The sequence below is a fragment of the Ictalurus punctatus genome, chromosome 7 (genome assembly GCF_001660625.3).
Source record: "Ictalurus punctatus breed USDA103 chromosome 7, Coco_2.0, whole genome shotgun sequence".
In the NCBI taxonomy this organism is placed as follows: Eukaryota; Metazoa; Chordata; class Actinopteri; order Siluriformes; family Ictaluridae; genus Ictalurus; species Ictalurus punctatus.
The window spans coordinates 6,033,922-6,046,451 of NC_030422.2; the positions used below are offsets into that span (position 1 = coordinate 6,033,922).

Genomic DNA, 12,530 nt, shown 5'->3' on the forward strand with positions numbered 1-12,530 from the left:
ACCTGTATACTTCCAAGGATGGAAGCACTGCAGCGGGGGTCCGGGCCCAGGAACATGTTGGTAGCTATCGCCTGGTAGCATATCTTTCCAAATCCATAGAACCTGCAGTACAAGGTATGCCTGCCTGATTAAGGGCTATTGCTGCATCTGCTCTCATGGTCATTGACACTGAAAAACTGGTTCTTTCACACCCACTCACATTGCACACATCTCATCATGCCTTATCTATCCTGAATAACAATCAGAGCTGCAACTTAGCTCCGTCTAAAGTAGCCTAGACATAGGCGTCCTACGCAGAAAAATCTAACAAGCAACACCCACATGAAAGCAGACGACTCTGGTGGGACTCGAACCCACAACCTTTGAATTGCTCCACTACTGAGCCTAGAAGTCCAACACGCTATCCATTGCCCCACAGAGCCAAAGCTACTGGGCTGCTCAGTCCAGTAGCTGCTCAGTCCAGTAGCAGAAACTTCATCTGGGTTCCTTCCAAATTCAGGGACGGCATTGTGCTTTCCTGTACTTCTTTAATAAACAGGAGTTTTACTGTTGATAGCACAGACTCTACATGCTGCAACACATGTCTGAAAGCAAATAGCTCTGGCTCAACCAATCTAGGCTTGCTGGTGTTTTATCTTGCCTGTAACAAAGGGATAGTAGGCTTGGCTCTTGCAACAAGAAAAGAGACCTGCAGCAGGTACTGCTGGGATTTGAACCCAGGATCTCCTGTTTACTAGACAGGCACTTTAACCAACTAAGCCACAGCACCACCCACCTCAGAATAAACCTTCCTAAACTGAATGTCGACTCTTAGTCAAGCTAAGATTTAATGGCATGCAGACTTAGATGACATATTAAGGCATCTACTCAACCAGCTATGCAATGCACATTCTGTAGTGTCAGGTTCAGGAAAAGACAGCCTAGACCAGTGGCCACCAACGTTGTTCCTGGAGATCTTCCTTTGAAGAGCTTAGCTCCATCTAAAGTAGCCTAGATATAGGCGTCCTACAGAGAAAAAACAGCCACATGAAAGCAAAGGACTCTTGTGGAACTTGAACCTACAACCTTTGAATTGCTCCAATGCTAAACCGAGAAGTCCAATGCACTACTCCCTGCACCGCAGAGCCAACACCAAAAGGCCGCCACGGTGTTTCAGCTCAGGTTCTTCCAAATTCAGCTAGGGCATAATGCTTTCCTACACTTGTTTATCACACAGGTGTTTTTATGTTGAAAGCCGAGAATCTAGAATAGGCATATGCATCCTACACAGATGCTGCTTTGGCAGATGCATATATGTTATTTTTAGGAACTTAAATTTAGCACAGCTTCAGCTTCATTTTGGCCAAATGAGTAGAAACATGTGGAACATGTTTGGAATATCTAAGATTGAGAGTAGGGAATTGCCATATTCAACAGGATTCCTCACCATGGAATTCTTCTCAGATATAAGGCATCCACTCACCAAGCCATGCAATGCACATTCTGTGGTGTCAGATTCAGAAAAAGATAGCCTAGTCATCACCAACCCTGTTCCTGGACATCTTCCTTTGAGGAGCTTAGCTCAATCTAAAGTAGCCTAGACATAGGGATCCTACACAGATGCATATATGTTGTTTGTGTCTGAATGCCGCTCCTACCACTGATTTGAGGCTTGCTAGGATCCTCAACCTATGATAAACCACAAACATAGGTCAAGATATATATCTACTGATAAATTTCAGGCATGATGTCTGTGTTTCAATTCTGATGGTCTCTAGCTTGTGTCATAATGTACCGGAAGCAAGTTGTTTTGCGTTCATGGCATGTGCTGTTTTGAGCAGTCCTAATCACCCTGCCTTTCGCCCTCACTCTCTCTCTCGGTTCTTATTCTTCTCTTTTTATCTTGTAGAGTAAACTCTTTAAATGGACTCTAACACTCATTCTGTTATCAGGCATTAAGCTCAGCCCTGGCTCTGGGAATCCCAGACTACTCATCTCCATTCCACCTGTATACTTCCAAGGATGGAAGCACTGCAGCGGGGGTCCGGGCCCAGGAACATGTTGGTAGCTATCGCCTGGTAGCATATCTTTCCAAATCCATAGAACCTGCAGTACAAGGTATGCCTGCCTGATTAAGGGCTATTGCTGCATCTGCTCTCATGGTCATTGACACTGAAAAACTGGTTCTTTCACACCCACTCACATTGCACACGTCTCATCATGCCTTATCTATCCTGAATAACAATCAGAGCTGCAACTTAGCTCCGTCTAAAGTAGCCTAGACATAGGCGTCCTACGCAGAAAAATCTAACAAGCAACACCCACATGAAAGCAGACGACTGTGGTGGGACTCGAACCCACAACCTTTGAATTGCTCCACTACTGAGCCTAGAAGTCCAACACGCTATCCATTGCGCCACAGAGCCAAAGCTACTGGGCTGCTCAGTCCAGTAGCTGCTCAGTCCAGTAGCAGAAACTTCATCTGGGTTCCTTCCAAATTCAGGGACGGCATTGTGCTTTCCTGTACTTCTTTAATAAACAGGAGTTTTACTGTTGATAGCACAGACTCTACATGCTGCAACACATGTCTGAAAGCAAATAGCTCTGGCTCAACCAATCTAGGCTTGCTGGTGTTTTATCTTGCCTGTAACAAAGGGATAGTAGGCATGGCTCTTGCAACAAGAAAAGAGACCTGCAGCAGGTACTGCTGGGATTTGAACCCAGGATCTCCTGTTTACTAGACAGGCACTTTAACCAACTAAGCCACAGCACCACCCACCTCAGAATAAACCATCCTAAGCTGAATGTCGACTCTTAGTCAAGCTAAGATTTAATGGCATGCAGACTTAGATGACATATTAAGGCATCTACTCAACCAGATATGCAATGCACATTCTGTAGTGTCAGGTTCAGGAAAAGACAGCCTAGACCAGTGGCCACCAACGTTGTTCCTGGAGATCTTCCTTTGAAGAGCTTAGCTCAATCTAAAGTAGCCTAGACATAGGCGTCCTACAGAGAAAAAACAGCCACATGAAAGCAAAGGACTCTTGTGGAACTTGAACCTACAACCTTTGAATTGCTCCAATGCTAAACCGAGAAGTCCAATGCACTAGTCCCTGCACCGCAGAGCCAACACCAAAAGGCCGCCACGGTGTTTCAGCTCAGGTTCTTCCAAATTCAGCTAGGGCATAATGCTTTCCTACACTTGTTTATCACACAGGTGTTTTTATGTTGAAAGCCGAGAATCTAGAATAGGCATATGCATCCTACACAGATGCTGCTTTGGCAGATGCATATATGTTATTTTTAGGAACTTAAATTTAGCACAGCTTCAGCTTCATTTTGGCCAAATGAGTAGAAACATGTGGAACATGTTTGGAATATCTAAGATTGAGAGTCGGGAATTGCCATATTCAACAGGATTCCTCACCATGGAATTCTTCTCAGATATAAGGCATCCACTCACCAAGCCATGCAATGCACATTCTGTGGTGTCAGATTCAGAAAAAGATAGCCTAGTCATCACCAACCCTGTTCCTGGACATCTTCCTTTGAGGAGCTTAGCTCAATCTAAAGTAGCCTAGACATAGGGATCCTACGCAGATGCATATATGTTGTTTGTGTCTGAATGCCGCTCCTACCACTGATTTGAGGCTTGCTAGGATCCTCAACCTATGATAAACCACAAACATAGGTCAAGATATATATCTACTGATAAATTTCAGGCATGATGTCTGTGTTTCAATTCTGATGGTCTCTAGCTTGTGTCATAATGTACCGGAACCAAGTTGTTTTGCGTTCATGGCATGTGCTGTTTTGAGCAGTCCTAATCACCCTGCCTTTCGCCCTCACTCTCTCTCTCGGTTCTTATTCTTCTCTTTTTATCTTGTAGAGTAAACTCTTTAAATGGACTCTAACACTCATTCTGTTATCAGGCATTAAGCTCAGCCCTGGCTCTGGGAATCCCAGACTACTCATCTCCATTCCACCTGTATACTTCCAAGGATGGAAGCACTGCAGCGGGGGTCCGGGCCCAGGAACATGTTGGTAGCTATCGCCTGGTAGCATATCTTTCCAAATCTTTAGAACCTGCAGTACAAGGTATGCCTGCCTGATTAAGGGTTATTGCTGCATCTGCTCTCATGGTCATTGACACTGAAAAACTGGTTCTTTCACACCCACTCACATTGCACACATCTCATCATGCCTTATCTATCCTGAATAACAATCAGAGCTGCAACTTAGCTCCGTCTAAAGTAGCCTAGACATAGGCGTCCTACGCAGAAAAATCTAACAAGCAACACCCACATGAAAGCAGACGACTCTGGTGGGACTTGAACCCACAACCTTTGAATTGCTCCACTACTGAGCCTAGAAGTCCAACACGCTATCCATTGCGCCACAGAGCCAAAGCTACTGGGCTGCTCAGTCCAGTAGCTGCTCAGTCCAGTAGCAGAAACTTCATCTGGGTTCCTTCCAAATTCAGGGACGGCATTGTGCTTTCCTGTACTTCTTTAATAAACAGGAGTTTTACTGTTGATAGCACAGACTCTACATGCTGCAACACATGTCTGAAAGCAAATAGCTCTGGCTCAACCAATCTAGGCTTGCTGGTGTTTTATCTTGCCTGTAACAAAGGGATAGTAGGCATGGCTCTTGCAACAAGAAAAGAGACCTGCAGCAGGTACTGCTGGGATTTGAACCCAGGATCTCCTGTTTACTAGACAGGCACTTTAACCAACTAAGCCACAGCACCACCCACCCCAGAATAAACCTTCCTAAACTGAATGTCGACTCTTAGTCAAGCTAAGATTTAATGGCATGCAGACTTAGATGACATATTAAGGCATCTACTCAACCAGCTATGCAATGCACATTCTGTAGTGTCAGGTTCAGGAAAAGACAGCCTAGACCAGTGGCCACCAACGTTGTTCCTGGAGATCTTCCTTTGAAGAGCTTAGCTCCATCTAAAGTAGCCTAGACATAGGCGTCCTACAGAGAAAAAACAGCCACATGAAAGCAAAGGACTCTTGTGGAACTTGAACCTACAACCTTTGAATTGCTCCAATGCTAAACCGAGAAGTCCAATGCACTAGTCCCTGCACCGCAGAGCCAACACCAAAAGGCCGCCACGGTGTTTCAGCTCAGGTTCTTCCAAATTCAGCTAGGGCATAATGCTTTCCTACACTTGTTTATCACACAGGTGTTTTTATGTTGAAAGCCGAGAATCTAGAATAGGCATATGCATCCTACACAGATGCTGCTTTGGCAGATGCATATATGTTATTTTTAGGAACTTAAATTTAGCACAGCTTCAGCTTCATTTTGGCCAAATGAGTAGAAACATGTGGAACATGTTTGGAATATCTAAGATTGAGAGTCGGGAATTGCCATATTCAACAGGATTCCTCACCATGGAATTCTTCTCAGATATAAGGCATCCACTCACCAAGCCATGCAATGCACATTCTGTGGTGTCAGATTCAGAAAAAGATAGCCTAGTCATCACCAACCCTGTTCCTGGACATCTTCCTTTGAGGAGCTTAGCTCAATCTAAAGTAGCCTAGACATAGGGATCCTACACAGATGCATATATGTTGTTTGTGTCTGAATGCCGCTCCTACCACTGATTTGAGGCTTGCTAGGATCCTCAACCTATGATAAACCACAAACATAGGTCAAGATATATATCTACTGATAAATTTCAGGCATGATGTCTGTGTTTCAATTCTGATGGTCTCTAGCTTGTGTCATAATGTACCGGAACCTAGTTGTTTTGCGTTCATGGCATGTGCTGTTTTGAGCAGTCCTAATCACCCTGCCTTTCGCCCTCATTCTCTCTCTCGGTTCTTATTCTTCTCTTTTTATCTTGTAGAGTAAACTCTTTAAATGGACTCTAACACTCATTCTGTTATCAGGCAGTAAGCTCAGCCCTGGCTCTGGGAATCCCAGACTACTCATCTCCATTCCACCTGTATATTTCCAAGGATGGAAGCACTGCAGCGGGGGTCCGGGCCCAGGAACATGTTGGTAGCTATCGCCTGGTAGCATATCTTTCCAAATCCATAGAACCTGCAGTACAAGGTATGCCTGCCTGATTAAGGGCTATTGCTGCATCTGCTCTCATGGTCATTGACACTGAAAAACTGGTTCTTTCACACCCACTCACATTGCACAAATCTCATCATGCCTTATCTATCCTGAATAACAATCAGAGCTGCAACTTAGCTCCGTCTAAAGTAGCCTAGACATAGGCGTCCTACGCAGAAAAATCTAACAAGCAACACCCACATGAAAGCAGACGACTCTGGTGGGACTCGAACCCACAACCTTTGAATTGCTCCACTACTGAGCCTAGAAGTCCAACACGCTATCCATTGCGCCACAGAGCCAAAGCTACTGGGCTGCTCAATCCAGTAGCTGCTCAGTCCAGTAGCAGAAACTTCATCTGGGTTCCTTCCAAATTCAGGGACGGCATTGTGCTTTCCTGTACTTCTTTAATAAACAGGAGTTTTACTGTTGATAGCACAGACTCTACATGCTGCAACACATGTCTGAAAGCAAATAGCTCTGGCTCAACCAATCTAGGCTTGCTGGTGTTTTATCTTGCCTGTAACAAAGGGATAGTAGGCATGGCTCTTGCAACAAGAAAAGAGACCTGCAGCAGGTACTGCTGGGATTTGAATCCAGGATCTCCTGTTTACTAGACAGGCACTTTAACCAACTAAGCCACAGCACCACCCACCTCAGAATAAACCATCCTAAGCTGAATGTCGACTCTTAGTCAAGCTAAGATTTAATGGCATGCAGACTTAGATGACATATTAAGGCATCTACTCAACCAGATATGCAATGCACATTCTGTAGTGTCAGGTTCAGGAAAAGACAGCCTAGACCAGTGGCCACCAACGTTGTTCCTGGAGATCTTCCTTTGAAGAGCTTAGCTCCATCTAAAGTAGCCTAGACATAGGCGTCCTACAGAGAAAAAACAGCCACATGAAAGCAAAGGACTCTTGTGGAACTTGAACCTACAACCTTTGAATTGCTCCAATGCTAAACCGAGAAGTCCAATGCACTAGTCCCTGCACCGCAGAGCCAACACCAAAAGGCTGCCACGGTGTTTCAGCTCAGGTTCTTCCAAATTCAGCTAGGGCATAATGCTTTCCTACACTTGTTTATCACACAGGTGTTTTTATGTTGAAAGCCGAGAATCTAGAATAGGCATATGCATCCTACACAGATGCTGCTTTGGCAGATGCATATATGTTATTTTTAGGAACTTAAATTTAGCACAGCTTCAGCTTCATTTTGGCCAAATGAGTAGAAACATGTGGAACATGTTTGGAATATCTAAGATTGAGAGTCGGGAATTGCCATATTCAACAGGATTCCTCACCATGGAATTCTTCTCAGATATAAGGCATCCACTCACCAAGCCATGCAATGCACATTCTGTGGTGTCAGATTCAGAAAAAGATAGCCTAGTCATCACCAACCCTGTTCCTGGACATCTTCCTTTGAGGAGCTTAGCTCAATCTAAAGTAGCCTAGACATAGGCATCCTATACAGATGCATATATGTTGTTTGTGTCTGAATGCCGCTCCTACCACTGATTTGAGGCTTGCTAGGATCCTCAACCTATGATAAACCACAAACATAGGTCAAGATATATATCTACTGATAAATTTCAGGCATGATGTCTGTGTTTCAATTCTGATGGTCTCTAGCTTGTGTCATAATGTACCGGAACCAAGTTGTTTTGCGTTCATGGCATGTGCTGTTTTGAGCAGTCCTAATCACCCTGCCTTTCGCCCTCACTCTCTCTCTCGGTTCTTATTCTTCTCTTTTTATCTTGTAGAGTAAACTCTTTAAATGGACTCTAACACTCATTCTGTTATCAGGCATTAAGCTCAGCCCTGGCTCTGGGAATCCCAGACTACTCATCTCCATTCCACCTGTATACTTCCAAGGATGGAAGCACTGCAGCGGGGGTCCGGGCCCAGGAACATGTTGGTAGCTATCGCCTGGTAGCATATCTTTCCAAATCCATAGAACCTGCAGTACAAGGTATGCCTGCCTGATTAAGGGCTATTGCTGCATCTGCTCTCATGGTCATTGACACTGAAAAACTGGTTCTTTCACACCCACTCACATTGCACACATCTCATCATGCCTTATCTATCCTGAATAACAATCAGAGCTGCAACTTAGCTCCGTCTAAAGTAGCCTAGACATAGGCGTCCTACGCAGAAAAATCTAACAAGCAACACCCACATGAAAGCAGACGACTCTGGTGGGACTCGAACCCACAACCTTTGAATTGCTCCACTACTGAGCCTAGAAGTCCAACACGCTATCCATTGCGCCACAGAGCCAAAGTTACTGGGCTGCTCAGTCCAGTAGCTGCTCAGTCCAGTAGCAGAAACTTCATCTGGGTTCCTTCCAAATTCAGGGACGGCATTGTGCTTTCCTGTACTTCTTTAATAAACAGGAGTTTTACTGTTGATAGCACAGACTCTACATGCTGCAACACATGTCTGAAAGCAAATAGCTCTGGCTCAACCAATCTAGGCTTGCTGGTGTTTTATCTTGCCTGTAACAAAGGGATAGTAGGCATGGCTCTTGCAACAAGAAAAGAGACCTGCAGCAGGTACTGCTGGGATTTGAACCCAGGATCTCCTGTTTACTAGACAGGCACTTTAACCAACTAAGCCACAGCACCACCCACCTCAGAAGAAACCATCCTAAGCTGAATGTCGACTCTTAGTCAAGCTAAGATTTAATGGCATGCAGACTTAGATGACATATTAAGGCATCTACTCAACCAGATATGCAATGCACATTCTGTAGTGTCAGGTTCAGGAAAAGACAGCCTAGACCAGTGGCCACCAACGTTGTTCCTGGAGATCTTCCTTTGAAGAGCTTAGCTCCATCTAAAGTAGCCTAGACATAGGCGTCCTACAGAGAAAAAACAGCCACATGAAAGCAAAGGACTCTTGTGGAACTTGAACCTACAACCTTTGAATTGCTCCAATGCTAAACCGAGAAGTCCAATGCACTAGTCCCTGCACCGCAGAGCCAACACCAAAAGGCCGCCACGGTGTTTCAGCTCAGGTTCTTCCAAATTCAGCTAGGGCATAATGCTTTCCTACACTTGTTTATCACACAGGTGTTTTTATGTTGAAAGCCGAGAATCTAGAATAGGCATATGCATCCTACACAGGTGCTGCTTTGGCAGATGCATATATGTTATTTTTAGGAACTTAAATTTAGCACAGCTTCAGCTTCATTTTGGCCAAATGAGTAGAAACATGTGGAACATGTTTGGAATATCTAAGATTGAGAGTCGGGAATTGCCATATTCAACAGGATTCCTCACCATGGAATTCTTCTCAGATATAAGGCATCCACTCACCAAGCCATGCAATGCACATTCTGTGGTGTCAGATTCAGAAAAAGATAGCCTAGTCATCACCAACCCTGTTCCTGGACATCTTCCTTTGAGGAGCTTAGCTCAATCTAAAGTAGCCTAGACATAGGCATCCTATACAGATGCATATATGTTGTTTGTGTCTGAATGCCGCTCCTACCACTGATTTGAGGCTTGCTAGGATCCTCAACCTATGATAAACCACAAACATAGGTCAAGATATATATCTACTGATAAATTTCAGGCATGATGTCTGTGTTTCAATTCTGATGGTCTCTAGCTTGTGTCATAATGTACCGGAACCAAGTTGTTTTGCGTTCATGGCATGTGCTGTTTTGAGCAGTCCTAATCACCCTGCCTTTCGCCCTCACTCTCTCTCTCGGTTCTTATTCTTCTCTTTTTATCTTGTAGAGTAAACTCTTTAAATGGACTCTAACACTCATTCTGTTATCAGGCATTAAGCTCAGCCCTGGCTCTGGGAATCCCAGACTACTCATCTCCATTCCACCTGTATACTTCCAAGGATGGAAGCACTGCAGCGGGGGTCCGGGCCCAGGAACATGTTGGTAGCTATCGCCTGGTAGCATATCTTTCCAAATCCATAGAACCTGCAGTACAAGGTATGCCTGCCTGATTAAGGGCTATTGCTGCATCTGCTCTCATGGTCATTGACACTGAAAAACTGGTTCTTTCACACCCACTCACATTGCACACATCTCATCATGCCTTATCTATCCTGAATAACAATCAGAGCTGCAACTTAGCTCCGTCTAAAGTAGCCTAGACATAGGCGTCCTACGCAGAAAAATCTAACAAGCAACACCCACATGAAAGCAGACGACTCTGGTGGGACTCGAACCCACAACCTTTGAATTGCTCCACTACTGAGCCTAGAAGTCCAACACGCTATCCATTGCGCCACAGAGCCAAAGCTACTGGGCTGCTCAGTCCAGTAGCTGCTCAGTCCAGTAGCAGAAACTTCATCTGGGTTCCTTCCAAATTCAGGGACGGCATTGTGCTTTCCTGTACTTCTTTAATAAACAGGAGTTTTACTGTTGATAGCACAGACTCTACATGCTGCAACACATGTCTGAAAGCAAATAGCTCTGGCTCAACCAATCTAGGCTTGCTGGTGTTTTATCTTGCCTGTAACAAAGGGATAGTAGGCATGGCTCTTGCAACAAGAAAAGAGACCTGCAGCAGGTACTGCTGGGATTTGAACCCAGGATCTCCTGTTTACTAGACAGGCACTTTAACCAACTAAGCCACAGCACCACCCACCTCAGAATAAACCATCCTAAGCTGAATGTCGACTCTTAGTCAAGCTAAGATTTAATGGCATGCAGACTTAGATGACATATTAAGGCATCTACTCAACCAGATATGCAATGCACATTCTGTAGTGTCAGGTTCAGGAAAAGACAGCCTAGACCAGTGGCCACCAACGTTGTTCCTGGAGATCTTCCTTTGAAGAGCTTAGCTCCATCTAAAGTAGCCTAGACATAGGCGTCCTACAGAGAAAAAACAGCCACATGAAAGCAAAGGACTCTTGTGGAACTTGAACCTACAACCTTTGAATTGCTCCAATGCTAAACCGAGAAGTCCAATGCACTAGTCCCTGCACCGCAGAGCCAACACCAAAAGGCCGCCACGGTGTTTCAGCTCAGGTTCTTCCAAATTCAGCTAGGGCATAATGCTTTCCTACACTTGTTTATCACACAGGTGTTTTTATGTTGAAAGCCGAGAATCTAGAATAGGCATATGCATCCTACACAGGTGCTGCTTTGGCAGATGCATATATGTTATTTTTAGGAACTTAAATTTAGCACAGCTTCAGCTTCATTTTGGCCAAATGAGTAGAAACATGTGGAACATGTTTGGAATATCTAAGATTGAGAGTCGGGAATTGCCATATTCAACAGGATTCCTCACCATGGAATTCTTCTCAGATATAAGGCATCCACTCACCAAGCCATGCAATGCACATTCTGTGGTGTCAGATTCAGAAAAAGATAGCCTAGTCATCACCAACCCTGTTCCTGGACATCTTCCTTTGAGGAGCTTAGCTCAATCTAAAGTAGCCTAGACATAGGCATCCTATACAGATGCATATATGTTGTTTGTGTCTGAATGCCGCTCCTACCACTGATTTGAGGCTTGCTAGGATCCTCAACCTATGATAAACCACAAACATAGGTCAAGATATATATCTACTGATAAATTTCAGGCATGATGTCTGTGTTTCAATTCTGATGGTCTCTAGCTTGTGTCATAATGTACACAGCACATGACTGCTCAGCGTAGAAAAGGATATGAAGCTATCCTTTGCGCCACACACAACCTCACTATTAAATCTGTAACCACTGGTAACAGCCCTGCAGTCTTGCTCCACAGACTTCTACATGCCTACTCGGAGGAGCTCGCACCTAAAGCTTGGTTGGTTGGAGCTCCTCATCACTTGTCTCTGATATGTCACAGCATCCTCTGAAGGCAGGAAACAAGGTATACGTCAATGGATCGTGTTCTAAACCTAATGACTCATCATTTATATGTGTCTCCTCTGTTCATTACCAAATATTGTTCATGTGGCTCACTCTGTCCCCTTTAATTCTGCTCAGGCTGCAGAACTCGTTGCTCATGCCCGTGATTGTTATCTCTTAAAGGTTAAGACTGTTACTATTTACACTGATTCGCATTATGCTTTTGGTGTCGCACATGATATGGCATGATATGGTAATATATGGTATCCTCATGGTTTTTGTGCCACTGAAGGTAAACCCATATTGTATACAACGCTCGTCTCTGGTCTTTTAGAAGCTTCGCTCTTTCCTGACAGGCTTGACTCCTCTAACACAGAACAGGCCAGTGGTAATTCACTTGCTGATGAAGTAGCTAGGTGAGCCTCGAAAGAGGGCTCGCCCAACCCCTTTGTTCAGAATAATGTCTCCATTTTGCACATGTTTTCGCATTATTATTGCCTTTTTCTGACCATGTATATTGTCTTTTGATTTGGCATAGTCTCTTAAATAAAAGCTTTAACTGCATTTACATTCATCTTCCTAAACCCATTACATGACAGAATACTTCGCCTACACCATGGATGCAGCAGGAAAGTGAAGAG

General features: G+C 44.4%; 1 protein-coding gene and 12 non-coding genes across 13 annotated transcripts in view; 1 reads left to right on the forward strand and 12 right to left on the reverse strand.

Moving 5' to 3' along the window:
• The window catches only part of LOC108267226 (uncharacterized), a 128,960-nt gene that overhangs the window by 94,708 nt on the left and 21,722 nt on the right, over positions 1-12,530 (forward strand).
• Positions 333-422, reverse strand: trnar-ucu (transfer RNA arginine (anticodon UCU)). The gene is given in 2 exon segments: positions 333-368; positions 386-422. It is a non-coding gene; the product is annotated as a tRNA-Arg (tRNA).
• trnat-agu (transfer RNA threonine (anticodon AGU)) lies at positions 696-769 on the reverse strand. The gene has a single exon. It is a non-coding gene; the product is annotated as a tRNA-Thr (tRNA).
• trnar-ucu (transfer RNA arginine (anticodon UCU)) lies at positions 2,316-2,405 on the reverse strand. The gene is given in 2 exon segments: positions 2,316-2,351; positions 2,369-2,405. It is a non-coding gene; the product is annotated as a tRNA-Arg (tRNA).
• trnat-agu (transfer RNA threonine (anticodon AGU)) lies at positions 2,679-2,752 on the reverse strand. The gene has a single exon. It is a non-coding gene; the product is annotated as a tRNA-Thr (tRNA).
• Positions 4,299-4,388, reverse strand: trnar-ucu (transfer RNA arginine (anticodon UCU)). Its single transcript is given in 2 exon segments — positions 4,299-4,334; positions 4,352-4,388. It is a non-coding gene; the product is annotated as a tRNA-Arg (tRNA).
• Positions 4,662-4,735, reverse strand: trnat-agu (transfer RNA threonine (anticodon AGU)). The gene has a single exon. It is a non-coding gene; the product is annotated as a tRNA-Thr (tRNA).
• Positions 6,282-6,371, reverse strand: trnar-ucu (transfer RNA arginine (anticodon UCU)). The gene is given in 2 exon segments: positions 6,282-6,317; positions 6,335-6,371. It is a non-coding gene; the product is annotated as a tRNA-Arg (tRNA).
• On the reverse strand, positions 6,645-6,718 carry trnat-agu (transfer RNA threonine (anticodon AGU)). Its single transcript has one exon. It is a non-coding gene; the product is annotated as a tRNA-Thr (tRNA).
• On the reverse strand, positions 8,265-8,354 carry trnar-ucu (transfer RNA arginine (anticodon UCU)). The gene is given in 2 exon segments: positions 8,265-8,300; positions 8,318-8,354. It is a non-coding gene; the product is annotated as a tRNA-Arg (tRNA).
• trnat-agu (transfer RNA threonine (anticodon AGU)) lies at positions 8,628-8,701 on the reverse strand. Its single transcript has one exon. It is a non-coding gene; the product is annotated as a tRNA-Thr (tRNA).
• trnar-ucu (transfer RNA arginine (anticodon UCU)) lies at positions 10,248-10,337 on the reverse strand. Its single transcript is given in 2 exon segments — positions 10,248-10,283; positions 10,301-10,337. It is a non-coding gene; the product is annotated as a tRNA-Arg (tRNA).
• trnat-agu (transfer RNA threonine (anticodon AGU)) lies at positions 10,611-10,684 on the reverse strand. The gene has a single exon. It is a non-coding gene; the product is annotated as a tRNA-Thr (tRNA).